Genomic DNA, 21,208 nt, shown 5'->3' with positions numbered 1-21,208 from the left:
ATGTTGTTGGCTTTGGCGACCTGCTGTATTTTTCCTCTCGATTGCCCGAGGTGACCATCTTGGCTTTTGTCAAGAGAGTTGTAAGTAGGGTGCAAGATCGCCTACGGCCACATCACCCTGAGTGCGCTCGATCTCGTCTGATCTTGGATGCTAAGCAGATTCAGGCCTGGTTAGTACCTGGATGGGAGACCGCCTGGGAATACCAGGTGCTGTAGGCTTTTTTCCATTATGTTGTTGGCATTTGGCGACCTGCTGTATTTTTCCTCTCGATTGCCCGAGGTGACCACCTTGGCTTTTGTCAAGAGAGTTGTAAGTAGGGTGCAAGATCGCCTACGGCCACATCACCCTGAATGCGCTCGATCTCGTCTGATCTCGGATGCTAAGCAGGGTCGGGCCTGGTTAGTACCCGGATGGGAGACCGCCTTGGAATACCAGGTGCCGTAGGCTTTTTTCCATTATGTTGTTGGCTTTGGCGACCTGCTGTATTTTTCTTTTCGATTGCCCGAGGTGACCACCTTGGCTTTTGTCAAGAGAGTTGTAAGTAGGGTGCAAGGTCGCCTACGGCCACATCACCCTGAATGCGCTCGATCTCATCTGATCTCGGATGCTAAGCAGGGTCGGGCCTGGTTAGTACCTGGATGGGAGACCGCCTGTTAATACCAGGTGCCGTAGGCTTTTTTCCATTATGTTGTTGGCTTTGGCGACCTGCTGTATTTTTCTTTTCGATTGCCCGAGGTGACCACCTTGGCTTTTGTCAAGAGAGTTGTAAGTAGGGGTCAAGGTCGCCTACGGCCACATCACCCTGAATGCGCTCGATCTCGTTTGATCTCGGATGCTAAGCAGGGTCGGGCCTGGTTAGTACCTGGATGGGAGACCGCCTGGGAATACCAGGTGCCGTAGGCTTTTTTCCATTATGTTGTTGGCTTTGGCGACCTGCTGTATTTTTCCTCTCGATTGCCCGAGGTGACCACCTTGGCTTTTGTCAAGAGAGTTGTAAGTAGGGTGCAAGATAGCCTACGGCAACATCACCCTGAATGCGCTCGGTCTCGTTTGATCTCGGCTGCTAAGCAGGGTCGGGCCTGGTTAGTACCTGGATGGGAGACCGCCTGGGAATACCAGGTGCCGTAGGCTTTTTTCCATTATGTTGTTGGCTTTGGCGACCTGCTGTATTTTTCCTCTCGATTGCCCGAGGTGACCATCTTGGCTTTTGTCAAGAGAGTTGTAAGTAGGGTGCAAGATTGCCTACGGCCACATCACCCTGAGTGCGCTCGATCTCGTCTGATCTTGGATGCTAAGCAGATTCAGGCCTGGATGGGAGACCGCCTGGGAATACCAGGTGCTGTAGGCTTTTTTCCATTATGTTGTTGGCTTTGGCGACCTGCTGTATTTTTCCTCTCGATTGCTCGAGGTGACCACCTTGGCTTTTGTCAAGAGAGTTGTAAGTAGGGTGCAAGATCGCCTACGGCCACATCACCCTGAATGCGCTCGATCTCGTCTGATCTCGGATGCTAAGCAGGGTCGGGCCTGGTTAGTACCCGGATGGGAGACCGCCTTGGAATACCAGGTGCCGTAGGCTTTTTTCCATTATGTTGTTGGCTTTGACGACCTGCTGTATTTTTCTTTTCGATTGCCCGAGGTGACCACCTTGGCTTTTGTCAAGAGAGTTGTAAGTAGGGTGCAAGGTCACCTACGGCCACATCACCCTGAATGCGCTCGATCTCATCTGATCTCGGATGCTAAGCAGGGTCGGGCCTGGTTAGTACCTGGATGGGAGACCGCCTGTTAATACCAGGTGCCGTAGGCTTTTTTCCATTATGTTGTTGGCTTTGGCGACCTGCTGTATTTTTCTTTTCGATTGCCCGAGGTGACCACCTTGGCTTTTGTCAAGAGAGTTGTAAGTAGGGGTCAAGGTCGCCTACGACCACATCACCCTGAATGCGCTCGATCTTGTCTGATCTCGGATGCTAAGCAGGGTCGGGCCTGGTTAGTACCTGGATGGCAGACCGCCTGGGAATACCAGGTGCCATAGGCTTTTTTCCATTATGTTGTTGGCTTTGGCGACCTGCTGTATTTTTCCTCTCGATTGCCCAAGGTGACCACCTTGGCTTTTGTCAAGAGAGTTGTAAGTAGGTTGCAAGATCGCTTACGGCCACATCACCCTGAATGCGCTTGATTTCGTCTGATCTCGGATGCTAAGCAGGGTCGGGCCTGGTTAGTACCTGGATGGGAGACTGCCTGGGAATACCAGGTGCCGTAGGCTTTTTTCCATTATGTTGTTGGCTTTGGCGACCTGCTGTATTTTTCCTCTCGATTGCCCGAGGTGACCACCTTGGCTTTTGTCAAGAGAGTTGTAAGTAGGACGCAAGATCACCTACGGCCAAATCACCCTGAATGCGCTTGATCTCGTCTGATCTCGGTTGCTAAGCAGGGTTGGGCCTGGTTAGTACCTGGATGGGAGACCACCTGGGAATACCAGGTGCCGTAGGCTTTTTTCCATTATGTTGTTGGCTTTGGCGACCTACCGTATTTTTCCACTCGATTGCCCGAGGTGACCACCTTGGCTTTTGTCAAGAGAGTTGTAAGTAGGGTGCCAGATCGCCTACGGCCACATCACCCTGAGTGCGCTCGATCACGTCTGATCTCGCATGCTAAGCAGGTTCGGGCCTGGTTAGTACCTGGATGGGAGACCGCCTGGGAATACCAGGTGCCGTAGGCTTTTTTCCATTATGTTGTTGGCTTTGGCGACCTGCTGTATTTTTCCTCTCGATTGCCCGAGGTGACCATCTTGGCTTTTGTCAAGAGAGTTGTAAGTAGGGTGCAAGATTGCCTACAGCCACATCACCCTGAGTGCGCTCGATCTCGTCTGATCTTGGATGCTAAGCAGATTCAGGCCTGGTTAGTACCTGGATGGGAGACCGCCTGGGAATACCAGGTGCTGTAGGCTTTTTTCCATTATGTTGTTGGCATTTGGCGACCTGCTGTATTTTTCCTCTCGATTGCCCGAGGTGACCACCTTGGCTTTTGTCAAGAGAGTTGTAAGTAGGGTGCAAGATCGCCTACGGCCACATCACCCTGAATGCGCTCGATCTCGTCTGATCCCGGATGCTAAGCAGGGTCGGGCCTGGTTAGTACCCGGATGGGAGACCGCCTTGGAATACCAGGTGCCGTAGGCTTTTTTCCATTATGTTGTTGGCTTTGGCGACCTGCTGTATTTTTCTTTTCGATTGCCCGAGGTGACCACCTTGGCTTTTGTCAAGAGAGTTGTAAGTAGGGTGCAAGGTCGCCTACGGCCACATCACCCTGAATGCGCTCGATCTCATCTGATCTCGGATGCTAAGCAGGGTCGGGCCTGGTTAGTACCTGGATGGGAGACCGCCTGTTAATACCAGGTGCCGTAGGCTTTTTTCCATTATGTTGTTGGCTTTGGCGACCTGCTGTATTTTTCTTTTCGATTGCCCGAGGTGACCACCTTGGCTTTTGTCAAGAGAGTTGTAAGTAGGGGTCAAGGTCGCCTACGGCCACATCACCCTGAATGCGCTCGATCTCGTTTGATCTCGGATGCTAAGCAGGGTCGGGCCTGGTTAGTACCTGGATGGGAGACCGCCTGGGAATACCAGGTGCCGTAGGCTTTTTTCCATTATGTTGTTGGCTTTGGCGACCTGCTGTATTTTTCCTCTCGATTGCCCGAGGTGACCACCTTGGCTTTTGTCAAGAGAGTTGTAAGTAGGGTGCAAGATAGCCTACGGCAACATCACCCTGAATGCGCTCGATCTCGTTTGATCTCGGCTGCTAAGCAGGGTCGGGCCTGGTTAGTACCTGGATGGGAGACCGCCTGGGAATACCAGGTGCCGTAGGCTTTTTTCCATTATGTTGTTGGCTTTGGCGACCTGCTGTATTTTTCCTCTCGATTGCCCGAGGTGACCATCTTGGCTTTTGTCAAGAGAGTTGTAAGTAGGGTGCAAGATTGCCTACGGCCACATCACCCTGAGTGCGCTCGATCTCGTCTGATCTTGGATGCTAAGCAGATTCAGGCCTGGATGGGAGACCGCCTGGGAATACCAGGTGCTGTAGGCTTTTTTCCATTATGTTGTTGGCTTTGGCGACCTGCTGTATTTTTCCTCTCGATTGCTCGAGGTGACCACCTTGGCTTTTGTCAAGAGAGTTGTAAGTAGGGTGCAAGATCGCCTACGGCCACATCACCCTGAATGCGCTCGATCTCGTCTGATCTCGGATGCTAAGCAGGGTCGGGCCTGGTTAGTACCCGGATGGGAGACCGCCTTGGAATACCAGGTGCCGTAGGCTTTTTTCCATTATGTTGTTGGCTTTGACGACCTGCTGTATTTTTCTTTTCGATTGCCCGAGGTGACCACCTTGGCTTTTGTCAAGAGAGTTGTAAGTAGGGTGCAAGGTCGCCTACGGCCACATCACCCTGAATGCGCTCGATCTCATCTGATCTCGGATGCTAAGCAGGGTCGGGCCTGGTTAGTACCTGGATGGGAGACCGCCTGTTAATACCAGGTGCCGTAGGCTTTTTTCCATTATGTTGTTGGCTTTGGCGACCTGCTGTATTTTTCTTTTCGATTGCCCGAGGTGACCACCTTGGCTTTTGTCAAGAGAGTTGTAAGTAGGGGTCAAGGTCGCCTACGGCCACATCACCCTGAATGCGCTCGATCTCGTTTGGTCTCGGATGCTAAGCAGGGTCGGGCCTGGTTAGTACCTGGATGGGAGACCGCCTGGGAATATCAGGTGCCGTAGGCTTTTTTCCATTATGTTGTTGGCTTTGGCGACCTGCTGTATTTTTCCTCTCGATTGCCCGAGGTGACCACCTTGGCTTTTGTCAAGAGAGTTGTAAGTAGGGTGCAAGATCGCCTACGGCAACATCACCCTGAATGCGCTCGATCTCGTCTGATCTCGGCTGCTAAGCAGGGTCAGGCCTGGTTAGTACCTGGATGGGAGACCGCCTGGGAATACCAGGTGCCGTAGGCTTTTTTCCATTATGTTGTTGGCTTTGGCGACCTGCTGTATTTTTCTTTTCGATTGCCCGAGGTGACCACCTTGGCTTTTGTCAAGAGAGTTGTAAGTAGGGTGCAAGATCACCTACGGCCACATCACCCTGAATGCGCTCGATTTCATCTGATCCCGGATGCTAAGCAGGGTCGGGCCTGGTTAGTACCTGGATGGGAGACCGCCTGTGAATACCAGGTGCCGTACGCTTTTTTCCATTATGTTGTTGGCTTTGGCGACCTGCTGTATTTTTCCTCTCGCTTGCCCGAGGAGACCACCTTGGCTTTTGTCAAGAGAGTTGTAAGTAGGGTGCAAGATCGCCTACGGCCACATCACCCTGAATGCGCTCGATCTCGTCTGATCTCGGATGCTAAGCAGTGTCGGGCCTGGTTAGTACCTGAATGGGAGACCACCAGGAATACCAGGTGCTGTAGGTTTTTTCCATTATGTTGTTGGCTTTGGCGACCTGCTGTATTTTTCCTCTCGATTGCCCGAGGTGACCATCTTGGCTTTTGTCAAGAGAGTTGTAAGTAGGGTGCAAGATTGCCTACGGCCACATCACCCTGAGTGCGCTCGATCTCGTCTGATCTTGGATGCTAAGCAGATTCAGGCCTGGTTAGTACCTGGATGGAGACCGCCTGGGAATACCAGGTGCTGTAGGCTTTTTTCCATTATGTTGTTGGCTTTGGCGACCTGCTGTATTTTTCCTCTCGATTGCTCGAGGTGACCACCTTGGCTTTTGTCAAGAGAGTTGTAAGTAGGGTGCAAGATCGCTTACGGCCACATCACCCTGAATGCGCTCGATCTCGTCTGATCTCGGATGCTAAGCAGGGTCGGGCCTGGTTAGTACCCGGATGGGAGACCGCCTTGGAATACCAGGTGCCGTAGGCTTTTTTCCATTATGTTGTTGGCTTTGGCGACCTGCTGTATTTTTCTTTTCGATTGCCCGAGGTGACCACCTTGGCTTTTGTCAAGAGAGTTGTAAGTAGGGTGCAGGGTCGCCTACGGCCACATCACCCTGAATGCGCTCGATCTCATCTGATCTCGGATGCTAAGCAGGGTCGGGCCTGGTTAGTACCTGGATGGGAGACCGCCTGTTAATACCAGGTGCCGTAGGCTTTTTTCCATTATGTTGTTGGCTTTGGCGACCTGCTGTATTTTTCTTTTCGATTGCCCGAGGTGACCACCTTGGCTTTTGTCAAGAGAGTTGTAAGTAGGGGTCAAGGTCGCCTACGGCCACATCACCCTGAATGCGCTCGATCTCGTTTGATCTCGGATGCTAAGCAGGGTCGGGCCTGGTTAGTACCTGGATGGGAGACCGCCTGGGAATACCAGGTGCCGTAGGCTTTTTTCCATTATGTTGTTGGCTTTGGCGACCTGCTGTATTTTTCCTCTCGATTGCCCGAGGTGACCACCTTGGCTTTTGTCAAGAGAGTTGTAAGTAGGGTGCAAGATCGCCTACGGCAACATCACCCTGAATGCGCTCGATCTCGTTTGATCTCGGCTCCTAAGCAGGGTCGGGCCTGGTTAGTACCTGGATGGGAGACCGCCTGGGAATACCAGGTGCCGTAGGCTTTTTTCCATTATGTTGTTGGCTTTGGCGACCTGCTGTATTTTTCCTCTCGATTGCCCGAGGTGACCATCTTGGCTTTTGTCAAGAGAGTTGTAAGTAGGGTGCAAGATTGCCTACGGCCACATCACCCTGAGTGCGCTCGATCTCGTCTGATCTTGGATGCTAAGCAGATTCAGGCCTGGATGGGAGACCGCCTGGGAATACCAGGTGCTGTAGGCTTTTTTCCATTATGTTGTTGGCTTTGGCGACCTGCTGTATTTTTCCTCTCGATTGCTCGAGGTGACCACCTTGGCTTTTGTCAAGAGAGTTGTAAGTAGGGTGCAAGGTCGCCTACGGCCACATCACCCTGAATGCGCTCGATCTCATCTGATCTCGGATGCTAAGCAGGGTCGGGCCTGGTTAGTACCTGGATGGGAGACCACCTGTTAATACCAGGTGCCGTAGGCTTTTTTCCATTATGTTGTTGGCTTTGGCGACCTGCTGTATTTTTCTTTTCGATTGCCCGAGGTGACCACCTTGGCTTTTGTCAAGAGAGTTGTAAGTAGGGGTCAAGGTCGCCTACGGCCACATCACCCTGAATGCGCTCGATCTCGTTTGATCTCGGATGCTAAGCAGGGTCGGGCCTGGTTAGTACCTGGATGGGAGACCGCCTGGGAATATCAGGTGCCGTAGGCTTTTTTCCATTATGTTGTTGGCTTTGGCGACCTGCTGTATTTTTCCTCTCGATTGCCCGAGGTGACCACCTTGGCTTTTGTCAAGAGAGTTGTAAGTAGGGTGCAAGATCGCCTACGGCAACATCACCCTGAATGCGCTCGATCTCGTCTGATCTCGGCTGCTAAGCAGGGTCGGGCCTGGTTAGTACCTGGATGGGAGACCGCCTGGGAATACCAGGTGCCGTAGGCTTTTTTCCATTATGTTGTTGGCTTTGGCGACCTGCTGTATTTTTCTTTTCGATTGCCCGAGGTGACCACCTTGGCTTTTGTCAAGAGAGTTGTAAGTAGGGTGCAAGATCACCTACGGCCACATCACCCTGAATGCGCTCGATTTCATCTGATCCCGGATGCTAAGCAGGGTCGGGCCTGGTTAGTACCTGGATGGGAGACCGCCTGTGAATACCAGGTGCCGTAGGCTTTTTTCCATTATGTTGTTGGCTTTGGCGACCTGCTGTATTTTTCCTCTCGATTGCCCGAGGAGACCACCTTGGCTTTTGTCAAGAGAGTTGTAAGTAGGGTGCAAGATCGCCTACGGCCACATCACCCTGAATGCGCTCGATCTCGTCTGATCTCGGATGCTAAGCAGTGTCGGGCCTGGTTAGTACCTGAATGGGAGACCACCAGGAATACCAGGTGCTGTAGGTTTTTTCCATTATGTTGTTGGCTTTGGCGACCTGCTGTATTTTTCCTCTCGATTGCCCGAGGTGACCACCTTGGCTTTTGTCAAGAGAGTTGTAAGTAGGATGCAAGATTGCCTACAGCCACATCACCCTGAATGCGCTCAATCTCGTCTGATCTCAGATGCTAAGCAGGGTCGGGCCTGGTTAGTACCTGGATGGGAGACCACCTGGGAATACCAGGTGCCGTAGGCTTTTTTCCATTATGTTGTTGGCTTTGGCGACCTGCTGTATTTTTCCTCTCGATTGCCCGAGGTGACCACCTTGGCTTTTGTCAAGAGAGTTGTAAGTAGGGTGCAAGATTGCCTACGGCCACATCACCCTGAATGAGCTCGATCTTGTCTGATCTTGGATGCTAAGCAGGATCGGGCCTGGTTAGTACCTGTATGGGAGACCGCCTGGGAATACCAGGTGCCGTAGGCTTTTTTCCATTATGTTGTTGGCTTTGGCGACCTGCTGTATTTTTCCTCTCGATTGCCCGAGGTGACCACCTTGGCTTTTGTCAAGAGAGTTGTAAGTAGGGTGCAAGATCGCCTACAGCCACATCACCCTGAATGCGCTCGATCTCGTCTGATCTTGGATGCTAAGCAGGGACGGGCCTGGTTAGAACCTGGATGGGTGAGCGCCTGGGAATACCAGGTGCCATAGGATTTTTTCCATTATGTTGTTGGCTTTGGCGACCTGCTGTATTTTTCCTCTCGATTGCCCGAGGTGACCGCCTTGGCTTTTGTCAAGAGAGTTGTAAGTAAGGGGCAAGATCGTCTACGGCCACATCACCCTGAATGCGCTCGATCTCGTCTGATATCGGATGCTCAGCAGGGTCGGGCCTGGTTAGTACCTGGATGGGAGACCGCCTGGGAATACCAGGTGCCGTAGGCTTTTTTCCATTATGTTGTTGGCTTTGGCGACCTGCTGTATTTTTCCTCTCTATAGCCCGAGGTGACCACCTTGGCTTTTGTCAAGAGAGTTGTAAGTACGGTGGAAAATCGCCTACAGCCACCTCACCCTGAATGCGCTCGATCTCGTCTGATCTCGAATGCTAAGCAGGGTCGGGCCTGGTTAGTACCTGGATGGGAGACCACCTGGGAATACCAGGTGCCGTAGGCTTTTTTCCATTATGTTGTTGGCTTAGGCGACCTGCTGTATTTTTCCTCTCGTTTGCCCGAGGTGACCACCTTGGCTTTTGTCAAGAGAGTTGTAAGTAGGGTGCAAGATCGCCTACGGCCACATCACCCTGAATGCGCTCGATCTCGTCTGATCTCGGATGCTAAGCGGGGTCGGGCCTGGTTAGTACCTGGATGGGCAGACCGCCTGGGAATACCAGGTGCCGTAGGCTTTTTTCCATTATGTTGTTGGCTTTGGCTACCTGCTGTATTTTTCCTCTCGATTGCCCGAGGTGACCAGCTTGGCTTTTGTCAAGAGAGTTGTAAGTAGGGTGCAAGATTGCCTACAGCCACATCAAACTGAATGCGCTCGATCTCGTCTGATCTCGGATGCTAAGCAGGGTCGGGCCTTTTTAGTATCTGGATGGGAGACCACCTGGGAATACCAGGTGCCGTATTCTTTTTTCCATTATGTTGTTGGCTTTGGCGACCTGCTGTATTTTTCCTCTCGATTGCCCGAGGTGACCACCTTGGCTTTTGTCAAGAGAGTTGTAAGTAGGATGCAAGATTGCCTATGGCCACATCACCCTGAATGCGCTCGATCTCGTCTGATCTCGGATGCTAAGCAGGGTCGGGCCTGGTTAGTACCTGGATGGGAGACCGCCTGGGAATACCAGGTGCCGTAGGCTTTTTTCCATTATGTTGTTGGCTTTGGCGACCTGCTGTATTTTTCCTCTCGATTGGCCGAGGTGACCACCTTGGCTTTTGTCAAGAGAGTTGTAAGTAGGGTGCAAGATCACCTACAGCCACATCACCCTGAATGCGCTCGATCTCGTCTGATCTCGGATGCTAAGCAGGGTCGGGCCTGGCTAGTACCTGGATGGGAGACCGCCTGGGAATACCAGGTGCCGTAGGCTTTTTTCCATTATGTTGTTGGCTTTGGCGACCTGCTGTATTTTTCCTCTTGATTGCCCGAGGTGACCACCTTGGCTTTTGTCAAGAGAGTTGTAAGTAGGGTGCAAGATCACCTACAGCCACATCACCCTGAATGCGCTCGATCTCGTCTGATCTCGAATGCTAAGCAGGGTCGGGTCTGGTTAGTACCTGGATGGGAGACCGCCTGGGAATACCAGGTGCCGTAGGCTTTTTTCCATTATGTTGTTGGCTTTGGCGACCTGCTGTATTTTTCCTCTCGATTGCCCGAGGTGACCAGCTTGGCTTTTGTCAAGAGAGTTGTAAGTAGGATGCAAGAACGCCTACAGCCACATCACCCTGAATGCGCTCGATCTCGTCTGATCTCGGGTGCTAAGCAGGGTCAGGCCTGGTTAGTACCTGGATGGGAGACCGCCTGGGAATACAAGGTCCCCTAGGCTTTTTTCCATTATGTTGTTGGCTTTGGCGACCTGCTGCATTTTTCCTCTCGATTGCCCGAGGTGACCACCTTGGCTTTTGTCAAGAGAGTTGTAAGTAGGATGCAAGATCGCCTACGGCCACATCACCCTGAATGCGCTAGATCTCGTCTGATCTCGGATGCTAAGCAGGGTCGGGCCTGCTTAGTACCTGGATGGGAGACCGCCTGGGAATACCAGGTGCCGTAGGCTTTTTTCCATTATGTTGTTGGCTTTGGCGACCTGCTGTATTTTTCCTCTCGATTGCCTGAGGTGACCAGCTTGGCTTTTGTCAAGAGAGTTGTAAGTAGGTTGCAAGATCGCCTACAGCCACATCACCCTGAATGCGCTCGATCTCGTCTGATCTCGGATGTTAAGCAGGGTCGGGCCTGGTTAGTACCTGGATGGTAGACCGCCTGGGAATACCAGGTGCCGTAGGCTTTTTTCCATTATGTTGTTGGCTTTGGCGACCTGCTGTATTTTTCCTCTCGATTGCCCGAGGTGACCACCTTGGCTTTTGTCAAGAGAGTTGTAAGTAGGGTGCAAGATCGCCTACGGCCACATCACCCTGAATGCACTCGATCTCGTCTGATCTCGGATGTTAAGCAGGGTCGGGCCTGGTTAGTACCTGGATGGGAGACCGCTTGGGAATACCAGGTGCCGTAGGCTTTTTTCCATTATGTTGTTGGCTTTGGCGACCTGCTGTATTTTTCCTCTCGATTGCCCGAGGTGACCACCTTGGCTTTTGTCAAGAGAGTTGTAAGTAGGGTGCAAGATCGCCTACGGCCACATCACCCTGAATGCGTTCGATCTCGTCTGATCTCCGATGCTAAGCAGGGTCAGGCCTGGTTAGTACCTGGATGGCAGACCGCCTGGGAATACCAGATGACGTAGGCTTTTTTCCATTATGTTGTTGGCTTTGGCGACCTGCTGTATTTTTCCTCTCGATTGCCCGAGGTGACCAGCTTGGCTTTTGTCAAGAGAGTTGTAAGTAGGGTGCAAGATCGCCTACAGCCACATCACCCTGAATGCGCTCGATCTCGTCTGACCTCGGATGCTAAGCAGGGTCGGGCCTGGTTAGTACCTGGATGGGAGACCGCCTGGGAATACCAGGTGCCGTAGGCTTTTTTCCATTATGTTGTTGGCTTTGGCGACATGCTGTATTTTTCCTATCGTTTGCCCGAGGTGACCACCTTGGCTTTTGTCAAGAGAGTTGTAAGTAGGATGCAAGATCGCCTACGGCCACATCACCCTGAATGCGCTAGATCTCGTCTGATCTCGGATGCTAAGCAGGGTCGGGCCTGCTTAGTACCTGGATGGGAGACCGCCTGGGAATACCAGGTGCCGTAGGCTTTTTTCCATTATGTTGTTGGCTTTGGCGACCTGCTGTATTTTTCCTCTCGATTGCCTGAGGTGACCAGCTTGGCTTTTGTCAAGAGAGTTGTAAGTAGGTTGCAAGATCGCCTACAGCCACATCACCCTGAATGCGCTCGATCTCGTCTGATCTCGGGTGCTAAGCAGGGTCAGGCCTGGTTAGTACCTGGATGGGAGACCGCCTGGGAATACAAGGTCCCCTAGGCTTTTTTCCATTATGTTGTTGGCTTTGGCGACCTGTTGCATTTTTCCTCTCGATTGCCCGAGGTGACCACCTTGGCTTTTGTCAAGAGAGTTGTAAGTAGGATGCAAGATCGCCTACGGCCACATCACCCTGAATGCGCTAGATCTCGTCTGATCTCGGATGCTAAGCAGGGTCGGGCCTGCTTAGTACCTGGATGGGAGACCGCCTGGGAATACCAGGTGCCGTAGGCTTTTTTCCATTATGTTGTTGGCTTTGGCGACCTGCTGTATTTTTCCTCTCGATTGCCTGAGGTGACCAGCTTGGCTTTTGTCAAGAGAGTTGTAAGTAGGTTGCAAGATCGCCTACAGCCACATCACCCTGAATGCGCTCGATCTCGTCTGATCTCGGATGTTAAGCAGGGTCGGGCCTGGTTAGTACCTGGATGGTAGACCGCCTGGGAATACCAGGTGCCGTAGGCTTTTTTTCCATTATGTTGTTGGCTTTGGCGACCTGCTGTATTTTTCCTCTCGATTGCCCGAGGTGACCACCTTGGCTTTTGTCAAGAGAGTTGTAAGTAGGGTGCAAGATCGCCTACGGCCACATCACCCTGAATGCACTCGATCTCGTCTGATCTCGGATGTTAAGCAGGGTCGGGCCTGGTTAGTACCTGGATGGGAGACCGCTTGGGAATACCAGGTGCCGTAGGCTTTTTTCCATTATGTTGTTGGCTTTGGCGACCTGCTGTATTTTTCCTCTCGATTGCCCGAGGTGACCACCTTGGCTTTTGTCAAGAGAGTTGTAAGTAGGGTGCAAGATCGCCTACGGCCACATCACCCTGAATGCGTTCGATCTCGTCTGATCTCCGATGCTAAGCAGGGTCAGGCCTGGTTAGTACCTGGATGGCAGACCGCCTGGGAATACCAGATGACGTAGGCTTTTTTCCATTATGTTGTTGGCTTTGGCGACCTGCTGTATTTTTCCTCTCGATTGCCCGAGGTGACCAGCTTGGCTTTTGTCAAGAGAGTTGTAAGTAGGGTGCAAGATCGCCTACAGCCACATCACCCTGAATGCGCTCGATCTCGTCTGACCTCGGATGCTAAGCAGGGTCGGGCCTGGTTAGTACCTGGATGGGAGACCGCCTGGGAATACCAGGTGCCGTAGGCTTTTTTCCATTATGTTGTTGGCTTTGGCGACATGCTGTATTTTTCCTATCGTTTGCCCGAGGTGACCACCTTGGCTTTTGTCAAGAGAGTTGTAAGTAGGATGCAAGATCGCCTACGGCCACATCACCCTGAATGCGCTAGATCTCGTCTGATCTCGGATGCTAAGCAGGGTCGGGCCTGCTTAGTACCTGGATGGGAGACCGCCTGGGAATACCAGGTGCCGTAGGCTTTTTTCCATTATGTTGTTGGCTTTGGCGACCTGCTGTATTTTTCCTCTCGATTGCCTGAGGTGACCAGCTTGGCTTTTGTCAAGAGAGTTGTAAGTAGGTTGCAAGATCGCCTACAGCCACATCACCCTGAATGCGCTCGATCTCGTCTGATCTCGGATGTTAAGCAGGGTCGGGCCTGGTTAGTACCTGGATGGTAGACCGCCTGGGAATACCAGGTGCCGTAGGCTTTTTTCCATTATGTTGTTGGCTTTGGCGACCTGCTGTATTTTTCCTCTCGATTGCCCGAGGTGACCACCTTGGCTTTTGTCAAGAGAGTTGTAAGTAGGGTGCAAGATCGCCTACGGCCACATCACCCTGAATGCACTCGATCTCGTCTGATCTCGGATGTTAAGCAGGGTCGGGCCTGGTTAGTACCTGGATGGGAGACCGCTTGGGAATACCAGGTGCCGTAGGCTTTTTTCCATTATGTTGTTGGCTTTGGCGACCTGCTGTATTTTTCCTCTCGATTGCCCGAGGTGACCACCTTGGCTTTTGTCAAGAGAGTTGTAAGTAGGGTGCAAGATTGCCTACGGCCACATCACCCTGAATGCGTTCGATCTCGTCTGATCTCCGATGCTAAGCAGGGTCAGGCCTGGTTAGTACCTGGATGGCAGACCGCCTGGGAATACCAGATGACGTAGGCTTTTTTCCATTATGTTGTTGGCTTTGGCGACCTGCTGTATTTTTCCTCTCGATTGCCCGAGGTGACCAGCTTGGCTTTTGTCAAGAGAGTTGTAAGTAGGGTGCAAGATCGCCTACAGCCACATCACCCTGAATGCGCTCGATCTCGTCTGACCTCGGATGCTAAGCAGGGTCGGGCCTGGTTAGTACCTGGATGGGAGACCGCCTGGGAATACCAGGTGCCGTAGGCTTTTTTCCATTATGTTGTTGGCTTTGGCGACATGCTGTATTTTTCCTATCGTTTGCCCGAGGTGACCACCTTGGCTTTTGTCAAGAGAGTTGTAAGTAGGAGGCAAGATCGCCTACGGCCACATCACCCTGAATGCGCTCGATCTCGTCTGATCTCGGATGCTAAGCAGGGTCGGGCCTGGTTAGTACCTGGATGGGAGACCGCCTGGGAATACCAGATGCCATAGGCTTTTTTCCATTATGTTGTTGGCTTTGGCGACCTGCTGTATTTTTCCTCTCGATTGCCCGAGGTGACCACCTTGGCTTTTGTCAAGAGAGTTGTAAGTAGGGTACAAGATTGCCTACGGCCACATCACCCTGAATGCACTCGATCTCGTCTGATCTCAGATGCTAAGCAGGGTTAGGCCTGGTTAGTACCTGGATGGGAAACCGCCTGGGAATACCAGGTGCCGTAGGCTTTTTTCCATTATGTTGTTGGCTTTGGCGACCTGCTGTATTTTTCTTTTCGATTGCCCGAGGTGACCACCTTGGCTTTTGTCAAGAGAGTTGTAAGTAGAGTGCAAGGTTACCTATGGCCACATCACCCTGAATGCGCTCGATCTCGTTTGATCTCGGATGCTAAGCAGGGTCGGGCCTGGTTAGTACCTGGATGGGAGACCGTCTGGGAATACCTGGTGCCGTAGGCTTTTTTCCATTATGTTGTTGGCTTTGGCGACCTGCTGTATTTTTCTTTTCGATTGCCCGAGGTGACCACCTTGGCTTTTGTCAAGAGAGTTGTAAGTAGGGTGCAAGACCGCCTAAAGCCACATCACCCTGAATGCGCTCAATCTCGTCTGATCTCGGATGCTAAGCAGGGTCGGGCCTGGTTAATACCTGGATGGGAGACCGCTTGGGAATACCAGGTGCCGTAGGCTTTTTTCCATTATGTTGTTGGCTTTGGCGACCTGCTGTATTTTTCCTCTCGATTGCCCGAGGTGACCACCTTGGCTTTTGTCAAGAGAGTTGTAAGTAGGGTGCAAGATCGCCTACGGCCGCATCACCCTGAATGCGCTCGATCTCGTCTGATCTCAGATGCTAAGCAGGGTCGGGACTGTTAAGTACCTGGATGGGAGACCGCCTGGGAATACCAGGTGCCGTAGGCTTTTTTCCATTATGTTGTTGGCTTTGGCGACCTGCTGTATTTTTCCTCTCGATTGCCCGAGGTGACCAGCTTGGCTTTTGTCAAGAGAGTTGTAAGTAGGGTGCAAGATCGCCTACAGCCACATCACCCTGAATGCGCTCGATCTCGTCTGATCTCGGATGCTAAGCAGGGTCGGGCCTGGTTAGTACCTGGATGGGAGACCGCCTGGGAATACCAGATGCCGTAGGCTTTTTTCCATTATGTTGTTGGCTTTGGCGACCTGCTGTATTTTTCCTCTCGATTGCCCGAGGTGACCACCTTGGCTTTTGTCAAGAGAGTTGTAAGTAGGGTGCAAGATTGCCTACGGCCACATCACCCTGAATGCACTCGATCTCGTCTGATCTCGGATGCTAAGCAGGGTTGGGCCTGGTTAGTACCTGGATGGGAAACCGCCTGGGAATACCAGGTGCCGTAGGCTTTTTTCCATTATGTGGTTGGCTTTGGCGACCTGCTGTATTTTTCTTTTCGATTGCCCGAGGTGACCACCTTGGCTTTTGTCAAGAGAGTTGTAAGTAGGGTGCAAGGTTGCCTACGGCCACATCACCCTGAATGCGCTCGATCTCGTTTGATCTCGGATGCTAAGCAGGGTCGGGCCTGGTTAGTACCTGGATGGGAGACCGTCTGCGAATACCAGGTGCCGTAGGCTTTTTTCCATTATGTTGTTGGCTTTGGCGACCTGCTGTATTTTTCTTTTCGATTGCCCGAGGTGACCACCTTGGCTTTTGTCAAGAGAGTTGTAAGTAGGGTGCAAGACCGCCTAAAGCCACATCACCCTGAATGCGCTCAATCTCGTCTGATCTCGGATGCTAAGCAGGGTCGGGCCTGGTTAATACCTGGATGGGAGACCGCTTGGGAATACCAGGTGCCGTAGGCTTTTTTCCATTATGTTGTTGGCTTTGGCGACCTGCTGTATTTTTCCTCTCGATTGCCCGAGGTGACCACCTTGGCTTTTGTCAAGAGAGTTGTAAGTAGGGTGCAAGATCGCCTACGGCCGCATCACCCTGAATGCGCTCGATCTCGTCTGATCTCAGATGCTAAGCAGGGTCGGGACTGTTAAGTACCTGGATGGGAGACCGCCTGGGAATACCAGGTGCCGTAGGCTTTTTTCCATTATGTTGTTGGCTTTGGCGACCTGCTGTATTTTTCCTCTCGATTGCCCGAGGTGACCAGCTTGGCTTTTGTCAAGAGAGTTGTAAGTAGGGTGCAAGATCGCCTACAGCCACATCACCCTGAATGCGCTCGATCTCGTCTGATCTCGGATGCTAAGCAGGGTCGGGCCTGGTTAGTACCTGGATGGGAGACCGCCTGGGAATACCAGATGCCGTAGGCTTTTTTCCATTATGTTGTTGGCTTTGGCGACCTGCTGTATTTTTCCTCTCGATTGCCCGAGGTGACCACCTTGGCTTTTGTCAAGAGAGTTGTAAGTAGGGTGCAAGATTGCCTACGGCCACATCACCCTGAATGCACTCGATCTCGTCTGATCTCGGATGCTAAGCAGGGTTGGGCCTGGTTAGTACCTGGATGGGAAACCGCCTGGGAATACCAGGTGCCGTAGGCTTTTTTCCATTATGTGGTTGGCTTTGGCGACCTGCTGTATTTTTCTTTTCGATTGCCCGAGGTGACCACCTTGGCTTTTGTCAAGAGAGTTGTAAGTAGGGTGCAAGGTTGCCTACGGCCACATCACCCTGAATGCGCTCGATCTCGTTTGATCTCGGATGCTAAGCAGGGTCGGGCCTGGTTAGTACCTGGATGGGAGACCGTCTGCGAATACCAGGTGCCGTAGGCTTTTTTCCATTATGTTGTTGGCTTTGGCGACCTGCTGTATTTTTCTTTTCGATTGCCCGAGGTGACCACCTTGGCTTTTGTCAAGAGAGTTGTAAGTAGGGTGCAAGACCGCCTAAAGCCACATCACCCTGAATGCGCTCAATCTCGTCTGATCTCGGATGCTAAGCAGGGTCGGGCCTGGTTAATACCTGGATGGGAGACCGCTTGGGAATACCAGGTGCCGTAGGCTTTTTTCCATTATGTTGTTGGCTTTGGCGACCTGCTGTATTTTTCCTCTCGATTGCCCGAGGTGACCACCTTGGCTTTTGTCAAGAGAGTTGTAAGTAGGGTGCAAGATCGCCTACGGCCGCATCACCCTGAATGCGCTCGATCTCGTCTGATCTCAGATGCGAAGCAGGGTCGGGACTGTTAAGTACCTGGATGGGAGACCGCCTGGGAATACCAGGTGCCGTAGGCTTTTTTCCATTATGTTGTTGGCTTTGGCGACCTGCTGTATTTTTCCTCTCGATTGCCCGAGGTGACCAGCTTGGCTTTTGTCAAGAGAGTTGTAAGTAGGGTGCAAGATCGCCTACAGCCACATCACCCTGAATGCGCTCGATCTCGTCTGATCTCGGATGCTAAGCAGGGTCGGGCCTGGTTAGTACCTGGATGGGAGACCGCCTGGGAATACCAGATGCCGTAGGCTTTTTTCCATTATGTTGTTGGCTTTGGCGACCTGCTGTATTTTTCCTCTCGATTGCCCGAGGTTACCACCTTGGCTTTTGTCAAGAGAGTTGTAAGTAGGGTGCAAGATTGCCTACGGCCACATCACCCTGAATGCACTCGATCTCGTCTGATCTCGTCTGATCTCGGATGCTAAGCAGGGTTGGGCCTGGTTAGTACCTGGATGGGAAACCGCCTGGGAATACCAGGTGCCGTAGGCTTTTTTCCATTATGTTGTTGGCTTTGGCGACCTGCTGTATTTTTCTTTTCGATTGCCCGAGGTGACCACCTTGGCTTTTGTCAAGAGAGTTGTAAGTAGGGTGCAAGGTTGCCTACGGCCACATCACCCTGGATGCGCTCGATCTCGTTTGATCTCGCATGCTAAGCAGGGTCGGGCCTGGTTAGTACCTGGATGGTAGACCGCCTGGGAATACCAGGTGCCGTAGGCTTTTTTCCATTATGTTGTTGGCTTTGGCGACCTGCTGTATTTTTCTTTTCGATTGCCCGAGGTGACCACCTTGGCTTTTGTCAAGAGAGTTGTAAGTAGGGTGCAAGGTCGCCTACGTCCACTTCACCCTGAATGCGCTCAATCTCATCTGATCTCGGATGCTAAGCAGGCTCGGGCCTGGTTAGTACCTGGATGGGAGACCGCCTGTTAATACCAGGTGCCGTAGGCTTTTTTCCATTATGTTGTTGGCTTTGGCGACCTGCTGTATTTTTCTTTTCGATTGCCCGAGGTGACCACCTTGGCTTTTGTCAAGAGAGTTGTAAGTAGGGGTCAAGGTCGCCTACGGCCACATCACCCTGAATGCGCTCGATCTCGTTTGATCTCGGATGCTAAGCAGGGTCGGGCCTGGTTAGTACTTGGATGGGAGACCTCCTGGGAATACCAGGTGCCGTAGGCTTTTTTCCATTATGTTGTTGGCTTTGGCGACCTGCTGTATTTTTCCTCTCGATTGCCCGAGGTGACCACCTTGGCTTTTGTCAAGAGAGTTGTAAGTAGGGTGCAAGATCGCCTACGGCAACATCACCCTGAATGCGCTCGATCTCATCTGATCTCGGCTGCTAAGCAGGGTCGGGCCTGGTTAGTACCTGGATGGGAGACCGCCTGAGAATACCAGGTGCCGTAGGTTTTTTCCATTATGTTGTTGGCTTTGGCGACCTGCTGTATTTTTCTTTTCGATTGCCCGAGGTGACCACCTTGGCTTTTGTCAAGAGAGTTGTAAGTAGGGTGCAAGATCGCCTACGGCCACATCACCCTGAATGCGCTCGATTTCATCTGATCTCGGATGCTAAGCAGGGTCGGGCCTGGTTAGTACCTGGATGGGAAAAGCCTGGGAATACCAGGTGCCGTAGGCTTTTTTCTATTATGTTGTTGGCTTTGGCGACCTGCTGTATTTTTCCTCTCGATTGCCCGAGGTGACCACCTTGGCTTTTTTCAAGAGAGTTGTAAGTAGGGTGCAAGGTTGCCTACGGCCACATCACCCTGGATGCGCTCGATCTCGTTTGATCTCGCATGCTAAGCAGGGTCGGGCCTGGTTAGTACCTGGATGGTAGACCGCCTGGGAATACCAGGTGCCGTAGGCTTTTTTCCATTATGTTGTTGGCTTTGGCGACCTGCTGTATTTTTCTTTTCGATTGCCCGAGGTGACCACCTTGGCTTTTGTCAAGAGAGTTGTAAGTAGGATGCAAGATCGCCTACGGCCACATCACCCTGAATGCGCTCTATCTCGTCTGATCTCGGATGCTAAGCAGGGTCGGGCCTGGTTAGTACCTGGATGGGAGACTGCCTGGGAATACCAGGTGCCGTAGGCTTTTTTCCATTATGTTGTTGGCTTTGGCGACCTGCTGTATTTTTCCTCTCGATTGCCCGAGGTGACCACCTTGGCTTTTGTCAAGAGAGTTGCAAGTAGGTTGCAAGATCGCCTACAGCCACATCACCCTGAATGCGCTCAATCTCGTCTGATCTCGGATGCTAAGCAGGGTCGGGCCTGGTTAGTACCTGGATGGGAGACCGCTTGGGAATACCAGGTGCCGTAGGCTTTTTTCCATTATGTTGTTGGCTTTGGCGACCTGCTGTATTTTTCCTATCGATTGCCCGAGGTGACCACCTTGGCTTTTGGCAAGAGAGTTGTAAGTAGGATGCAAGATCGCCTACGGCCACATCACCCTGAATGCGCTCGATCTCGTCTGATCTCGGATGCTAAGCAGGGTCGGGCCTGGTTAGTACCTGAATGGGAGACCGCCTGGGAATACCAGGTGCCGTAGGCTTTTTTCCATTATGTTGTTGGCTTTGGCGACCTGCTGTATTTTTCCTCTCGATTGCCCGAGGTGACCAACCTAGCTTTTGTCAAGAGAGTTGTAAGTAGGGTGCAAGATCGCCTACGGCCACATCATCCTGAATGCGCTCGATCTCGTCTGATCTCGGATGCTAAGCAGGGTCGGGCCTGGTTAGTACCTGGATGGGAGACCGCCTGGGAATACCAGGTGCCGTAGGCTTTTTTCCATTATGTTGTTGGCTTTGGCGACCTGCTGTATTTTTCCTCTCGATTGCCCGAGGTGACCAGCTTGGCTTTTGTCAAGAGAGTTGTAAGTAGGGTGCAAAATCGCCTACAGCCACATCACCCTGAATGCGCTCAATCTCGTCTTATCTCGGATGCTAAGCAGGGTCGGGCCTGGTTAGTACCTGGAAGGGAGACCGCTTGGGAATACCAGGTGCCGTAGGCTTTTTTCCATTATGTTGTTGGCTTTGGCGACCTGCTGTATTTTTCCTCTCTATTGCCCGAGGTGACCACCTTGGCTTTTGTCAAGAGAGTTGTAAGTAGGATGCAAGATTGCCTACGGCCACATCACCCTGAATGCGCTCGATCTCGTCTGATCTCGGATGCTAAGCAGGGTCGGGCCTGGTTAGTACCTGGATGGGAGACCGCCTGGGAATACCAGGTGCCGTAGGCTTTTTTCCATTATGTTGTTGGCTTTGGCGACCTGCTGTATTTTTCCTCTCGATTGGCCGAGGTGACCACCTTGGCTTTTGTCAAGAGAGTTGTAAGTAGGGTGCAAGATCACCTACAGCCACATCACCCTGAATGCGCTCGATCTCGTCTGATCTCGGATGCTAAGCAGGGTCGGGCCTGGCTAGTACCTGGATGGGAGACCGCCTGGGAATACCAGGTGCCGTAGGCTTTTTTCCATTATGTTGTTGGCTTTGGCGACCTGCTGTATT

At 52.0% G+C, this 21,208-nt stretch overlaps 1 long non-coding RNA gene, 55 other non-coding genes and 35 pseudogenes across 56 annotated transcripts in view; 90 read left to right on the top strand and 1 right to left on the bottom strand.

Annotated features, from left to right (window-relative positions):
• Positions 1-21,208, bottom strand: part of LOC143976057 (uncharacterized) — a 111,208-nt gene that overhangs the window by 63,135 nt on the left and 26,865 nt on the right. The window lies entirely within an intron of this gene.
• On the top strand, positions 100-218 carry LOC143979152 (5S ribosomal RNA; annotated as a pseudogene).
• Positions 329-447, top strand: LOC143976376 (5S ribosomal RNA). Its single transcript, XR_013272686.1, has one exon. It is a non-coding gene; the product is annotated as a 5S ribosomal RNA (ribosomal RNA).
• On the top strand, positions 557-675 carry LOC143977163 (5S ribosomal RNA). The gene has a single exon (XR_013273448.1). It is a non-coding gene; the product is annotated as a 5S ribosomal RNA (ribosomal RNA).
• Positions 785-903, top strand: LOC143977965 (5S ribosomal RNA). The gene has a single exon (XR_013273885.1). It is a non-coding gene; the product is annotated as a 5S ribosomal RNA (ribosomal RNA).
• On the top strand, positions 1,013-1,131 carry LOC143977179 (5S ribosomal RNA). The gene has a single exon (XR_013273463.1). It is a non-coding gene; the product is annotated as a 5S ribosomal RNA (ribosomal RNA).
• Positions 1,458-1,576, top strand: LOC143976375 (5S ribosomal RNA). Its single transcript, XR_013272685.1, has one exon. It is a non-coding gene; the product is annotated as a 5S ribosomal RNA (ribosomal RNA).
• On the top strand, positions 1,686-1,804 carry LOC143977805 (5S ribosomal RNA; annotated as a pseudogene).
• LOC143978656 (5S ribosomal RNA) lies at positions 1,914-2,032 on the top strand (annotated as a pseudogene).
• Positions 2,142-2,260, top strand: LOC143977742 (5S ribosomal RNA; annotated as a pseudogene).
• Positions 2,370-2,488, top strand: LOC143976812 (5S ribosomal RNA). Its single transcript, XR_013273106.1, has one exon. It is a non-coding gene; the product is annotated as a 5S ribosomal RNA (ribosomal RNA).
• On the top strand, positions 2,598-2,716 carry LOC143977832 (5S ribosomal RNA; annotated as a pseudogene).
• LOC143979180 (5S ribosomal RNA) lies at positions 2,826-2,944 on the top strand (annotated as a pseudogene).
• Positions 3,055-3,173, top strand: LOC143977464 (5S ribosomal RNA). Its single transcript, XR_013273740.1, has one exon. It is a non-coding gene; the product is annotated as a 5S ribosomal RNA (ribosomal RNA).
• Positions 3,283-3,401, top strand: LOC143977162 (5S ribosomal RNA). The gene has a single exon (XR_013273447.1). It is a non-coding gene; the product is annotated as a 5S ribosomal RNA (ribosomal RNA).
• On the top strand, positions 3,511-3,629 carry LOC143977953 (5S ribosomal RNA). Its single transcript, XR_013273884.1, has one exon. It is a non-coding gene; the product is annotated as a 5S ribosomal RNA (ribosomal RNA).
• On the top strand, positions 3,739-3,857 carry LOC143976594 (5S ribosomal RNA). Its single transcript, XR_013272895.1, has one exon. It is a non-coding gene; the product is annotated as a 5S ribosomal RNA (ribosomal RNA).
• LOC143976374 (5S ribosomal RNA) lies at positions 4,184-4,302 on the top strand. The gene has a single exon (XR_013272684.1). It is a non-coding gene; the product is annotated as a 5S ribosomal RNA (ribosomal RNA).
• On the top strand, positions 4,412-4,530 carry LOC143977161 (5S ribosomal RNA). Its single transcript, XR_013273446.1, has one exon. It is a non-coding gene; the product is annotated as a 5S ribosomal RNA (ribosomal RNA).
• Positions 4,640-4,758, top strand: LOC143976697 (5S ribosomal RNA). Its single transcript, XR_013272994.1, has one exon. It is a non-coding gene; the product is annotated as a 5S ribosomal RNA (ribosomal RNA).
• On the top strand, positions 4,868-4,986 carry LOC143977324 (5S ribosomal RNA). The gene has a single exon (XR_013273609.1). It is a non-coding gene; the product is annotated as a 5S ribosomal RNA (ribosomal RNA).
• LOC143978955 (5S ribosomal RNA) lies at positions 5,096-5,214 on the top strand (annotated as a pseudogene).
• On the top strand, positions 5,324-5,441 carry LOC143979006 (5S ribosomal RNA; annotated as a pseudogene).
• On the top strand, positions 5,550-5,667 carry LOC143979609 (5S ribosomal RNA; annotated as a pseudogene).
• LOC143976723 (5S ribosomal RNA) lies at positions 5,777-5,895 on the top strand. The gene has a single exon (XR_013273019.1). It is a non-coding gene; the product is annotated as a 5S ribosomal RNA (ribosomal RNA).
• Positions 6,005-6,123, top strand: LOC143977160 (5S ribosomal RNA). The gene has a single exon (XR_013273445.1). It is a non-coding gene; the product is annotated as a 5S ribosomal RNA (ribosomal RNA).
• On the top strand, positions 6,233-6,351 carry LOC143977942 (5S ribosomal RNA). Its single transcript, XR_013273883.1, has one exon. It is a non-coding gene; the product is annotated as a 5S ribosomal RNA (ribosomal RNA).
• Positions 6,461-6,579, top strand: LOC143977788 (5S ribosomal RNA; annotated as a pseudogene).
• Positions 6,906-7,024, top strand: LOC143977109 (5S ribosomal RNA). The gene has a single exon (XR_013273394.1). It is a non-coding gene; the product is annotated as a 5S ribosomal RNA (ribosomal RNA).
• Positions 7,134-7,252, top strand: LOC143979915 (5S ribosomal RNA). The gene has a single exon (XR_013274126.1). It is a non-coding gene; the product is annotated as a 5S ribosomal RNA (ribosomal RNA).
• Positions 7,362-7,480, top strand: LOC143976391 (5S ribosomal RNA). The gene has a single exon (XR_013272700.1). It is a non-coding gene; the product is annotated as a 5S ribosomal RNA (ribosomal RNA).
• On the top strand, positions 7,590-7,708 carry LOC143978249 (5S ribosomal RNA; annotated as a pseudogene).
• LOC143979005 (5S ribosomal RNA) lies at positions 7,818-7,935 on the top strand (annotated as a pseudogene).
• On the top strand, positions 8,044-8,162 carry LOC143978448 (5S ribosomal RNA; annotated as a pseudogene).
• Positions 8,272-8,390, top strand: LOC143979080 (5S ribosomal RNA; annotated as a pseudogene).
• LOC143979718 (5S ribosomal RNA) lies at positions 8,500-8,618 on the top strand (annotated as a pseudogene).
• Positions 8,728-8,846, top strand: LOC143977888 (5S ribosomal RNA; annotated as a pseudogene).
• LOC143976935 (5S ribosomal RNA) lies at positions 8,956-9,074 on the top strand. Its single transcript, XR_013273225.1, has one exon. It is a non-coding gene; the product is annotated as a 5S ribosomal RNA (ribosomal RNA).
• On the top strand, positions 9,184-9,303 carry LOC143977525 (5S ribosomal RNA). Its single transcript, XR_013273801.1, has one exon. It is a non-coding gene; the product is annotated as a 5S ribosomal RNA (ribosomal RNA).
• LOC143979715 (5S ribosomal RNA) lies at positions 9,413-9,531 on the top strand (annotated as a pseudogene).
• On the top strand, positions 9,641-9,759 carry LOC143978543 (5S ribosomal RNA). Its single transcript, XR_013273953.1, has one exon. It is a non-coding gene; the product is annotated as a 5S ribosomal RNA (ribosomal RNA).
• LOC143977257 (5S ribosomal RNA) lies at positions 9,869-9,987 on the top strand. The gene has a single exon (XR_013273541.1). It is a non-coding gene; the product is annotated as a 5S ribosomal RNA (ribosomal RNA).
• Positions 10,097-10,215, top strand: LOC143977647 (5S ribosomal RNA; annotated as a pseudogene).
• On the top strand, positions 10,325-10,443 carry LOC143979704 (5S ribosomal RNA; annotated as a pseudogene).
• LOC143977277 (5S ribosomal RNA) lies at positions 10,553-10,671 on the top strand. Its single transcript, XR_013273561.1, has one exon. It is a non-coding gene; the product is annotated as a 5S ribosomal RNA (ribosomal RNA).
• On the top strand, positions 10,781-10,899 carry LOC143976928 (5S ribosomal RNA). The gene has a single exon (XR_013273219.1). It is a non-coding gene; the product is annotated as a 5S ribosomal RNA (ribosomal RNA).
• Positions 11,009-11,127, top strand: LOC143977245 (5S ribosomal RNA). Its single transcript, XR_013273528.1, has one exon. It is a non-coding gene; the product is annotated as a 5S ribosomal RNA (ribosomal RNA).
• LOC143979625 (5S ribosomal RNA) lies at positions 11,237-11,355 on the top strand (annotated as a pseudogene).
• On the top strand, positions 11,465-11,583 carry LOC143976738 (5S ribosomal RNA). The gene has a single exon (XR_013273034.1). It is a non-coding gene; the product is annotated as a 5S ribosomal RNA (ribosomal RNA).
• On the top strand, positions 11,693-11,811 carry LOC143977276 (5S ribosomal RNA). The gene has a single exon (XR_013273560.1). It is a non-coding gene; the product is annotated as a 5S ribosomal RNA (ribosomal RNA).
• LOC143979703 (5S ribosomal RNA) lies at positions 11,921-12,039 on the top strand (annotated as a pseudogene).
• LOC143977275 (5S ribosomal RNA) lies at positions 12,149-12,267 on the top strand. Its single transcript, XR_013273559.1, has one exon. It is a non-coding gene; the product is annotated as a 5S ribosomal RNA (ribosomal RNA).
• On the top strand, positions 12,377-12,495 carry LOC143976927 (5S ribosomal RNA). The gene has a single exon (XR_013273218.1). It is a non-coding gene; the product is annotated as a 5S ribosomal RNA (ribosomal RNA).
• LOC143977131 (5S ribosomal RNA) lies at positions 12,606-12,724 on the top strand. Its single transcript, XR_013273416.1, has one exon. It is a non-coding gene; the product is annotated as a 5S ribosomal RNA (ribosomal RNA).
• LOC143979623 (5S ribosomal RNA) lies at positions 12,834-12,952 on the top strand (annotated as a pseudogene).
• On the top strand, positions 13,062-13,180 carry LOC143976737 (5S ribosomal RNA). Its single transcript, XR_013273033.1, has one exon. It is a non-coding gene; the product is annotated as a 5S ribosomal RNA (ribosomal RNA).
• Positions 13,290-13,408, top strand: LOC143977274 (5S ribosomal RNA). Its single transcript, XR_013273558.1, has one exon. It is a non-coding gene; the product is annotated as a 5S ribosomal RNA (ribosomal RNA).
• LOC143976926 (5S ribosomal RNA) lies at positions 13,518-13,636 on the top strand. Its single transcript, XR_013273217.1, has one exon. It is a non-coding gene; the product is annotated as a 5S ribosomal RNA (ribosomal RNA).
• On the top strand, positions 13,746-13,864 carry LOC143977018 (5S ribosomal RNA). The gene has a single exon (XR_013273305.1). It is a non-coding gene; the product is annotated as a 5S ribosomal RNA (ribosomal RNA).
• On the top strand, positions 13,974-14,092 carry LOC143979622 (5S ribosomal RNA; annotated as a pseudogene).
• On the top strand, positions 14,202-14,320 carry LOC143976735 (5S ribosomal RNA). The gene has a single exon (XR_013273031.1). It is a non-coding gene; the product is annotated as a 5S ribosomal RNA (ribosomal RNA).
• LOC143977436 (5S ribosomal RNA) lies at positions 14,430-14,548 on the top strand. Its single transcript, XR_013273714.1, has one exon. It is a non-coding gene; the product is annotated as a 5S ribosomal RNA (ribosomal RNA).
• LOC143977230 (5S ribosomal RNA) lies at positions 14,658-14,776 on the top strand. The gene has a single exon (XR_013273512.1). It is a non-coding gene; the product is annotated as a 5S ribosomal RNA (ribosomal RNA).
• LOC143976961 (5S ribosomal RNA) lies at positions 14,886-15,004 on the top strand. The gene has a single exon (XR_013273250.1). It is a non-coding gene; the product is annotated as a 5S ribosomal RNA (ribosomal RNA).
• On the top strand, positions 15,114-15,232 carry LOC143979199 (5S ribosomal RNA; annotated as a pseudogene).
• Positions 15,342-15,460, top strand: LOC143978938 (5S ribosomal RNA; annotated as a pseudogene).
• Positions 15,570-15,688, top strand: LOC143977560 (5S ribosomal RNA). The gene has a single exon (XR_013273834.1). It is a non-coding gene; the product is annotated as a 5S ribosomal RNA (ribosomal RNA).
• LOC143976482 (5S ribosomal RNA) lies at positions 15,798-15,916 on the top strand. The gene has a single exon (XR_013272788.1). It is a non-coding gene; the product is annotated as a 5S ribosomal RNA (ribosomal RNA).
• LOC143976833 (5S ribosomal RNA) lies at positions 16,026-16,144 on the top strand. The gene has a single exon (XR_013273126.1). It is a non-coding gene; the product is annotated as a 5S ribosomal RNA (ribosomal RNA).
• LOC143979198 (5S ribosomal RNA) lies at positions 16,254-16,372 on the top strand (annotated as a pseudogene).
• LOC143978936 (5S ribosomal RNA) lies at positions 16,482-16,600 on the top strand (annotated as a pseudogene).
• LOC143977559 (5S ribosomal RNA) lies at positions 16,710-16,828 on the top strand. Its single transcript, XR_013273833.1, has one exon. It is a non-coding gene; the product is annotated as a 5S ribosomal RNA (ribosomal RNA).
• On the top strand, positions 16,938-17,056 carry LOC143976470 (5S ribosomal RNA). Its single transcript, XR_013272777.1, has one exon. It is a non-coding gene; the product is annotated as a 5S ribosomal RNA (ribosomal RNA).
• Positions 17,166-17,284, top strand: LOC143976832 (5S ribosomal RNA). The gene has a single exon (XR_013273125.1). It is a non-coding gene; the product is annotated as a 5S ribosomal RNA (ribosomal RNA).
• LOC143979197 (5S ribosomal RNA) lies at positions 17,394-17,512 on the top strand (annotated as a pseudogene).
• Positions 17,622-17,740, top strand: LOC143979157 (5S ribosomal RNA; annotated as a pseudogene).
• LOC143977558 (5S ribosomal RNA) lies at positions 17,850-17,968 on the top strand. Its single transcript, XR_013273832.1, has one exon. It is a non-coding gene; the product is annotated as a 5S ribosomal RNA (ribosomal RNA).
• LOC143977343 (5S ribosomal RNA) lies at positions 18,078-18,206 on the top strand (annotated as a pseudogene).
• On the top strand, positions 18,316-18,434 carry LOC143976949 (5S ribosomal RNA). Its single transcript, XR_013273238.1, has one exon. It is a non-coding gene; the product is annotated as a 5S ribosomal RNA (ribosomal RNA).
• LOC143979532 (5S ribosomal RNA) lies at positions 18,544-18,662 on the top strand (annotated as a pseudogene).
• On the top strand, positions 18,772-18,890 carry LOC143976725 (5S ribosomal RNA). The gene has a single exon (XR_013273021.1). It is a non-coding gene; the product is annotated as a 5S ribosomal RNA (ribosomal RNA).
• On the top strand, positions 19,000-19,118 carry LOC143977202 (5S ribosomal RNA). The gene has a single exon (XR_013273485.1). It is a non-coding gene; the product is annotated as a 5S ribosomal RNA (ribosomal RNA).
• LOC143978753 (5S ribosomal RNA) lies at positions 19,227-19,344 on the top strand (annotated as a pseudogene).
• LOC143976947 (5S ribosomal RNA) lies at positions 19,454-19,572 on the top strand. The gene has a single exon (XR_013273237.1). It is a non-coding gene; the product is annotated as a 5S ribosomal RNA (ribosomal RNA).
• On the top strand, positions 19,682-19,800 carry LOC143977622 (5S ribosomal RNA; annotated as a pseudogene).
• Positions 19,910-20,028, top strand: LOC143977812 (5S ribosomal RNA; annotated as a pseudogene).
• Positions 20,138-20,256, top strand: LOC143978855 (5S ribosomal RNA). The gene has a single exon (XR_013273983.1). It is a non-coding gene; the product is annotated as a 5S ribosomal RNA (ribosomal RNA).
• On the top strand, positions 20,366-20,484 carry LOC143979542 (5S ribosomal RNA). The gene has a single exon (XR_013274051.1). It is a non-coding gene; the product is annotated as a 5S ribosomal RNA (ribosomal RNA).
• Positions 20,594-20,712, top strand: LOC143979326 (5S ribosomal RNA; annotated as a pseudogene).
• Positions 20,822-20,940, top strand: LOC143977182 (5S ribosomal RNA). Its single transcript, XR_013273466.1, has one exon. It is a non-coding gene; the product is annotated as a 5S ribosomal RNA (ribosomal RNA).
• LOC143977256 (5S ribosomal RNA) lies at positions 21,050-21,168 on the top strand. Its single transcript, XR_013273540.1, has one exon. It is a non-coding gene; the product is annotated as a 5S ribosomal RNA (ribosomal RNA).

This window comes from Lithobates pipiens, unplaced genomic scaffold (genome assembly GCF_037356315.1).
Source record: "Lithobates pipiens isolate NorthernLeopardFrog02 unplaced genomic scaffold, aLitPip1_a1.2 Scaffold_13, whole genome shotgun sequence".
Classification (NCBI taxonomy): Eukaryota; Metazoa; Chordata; class Amphibia; order Anura; family Ranidae; genus Lithobates; species Lithobates pipiens.
Note: the sequence above shows the minus strand (reverse complement) of the source record. Positions and strands in the feature narration are given on the sequence as shown.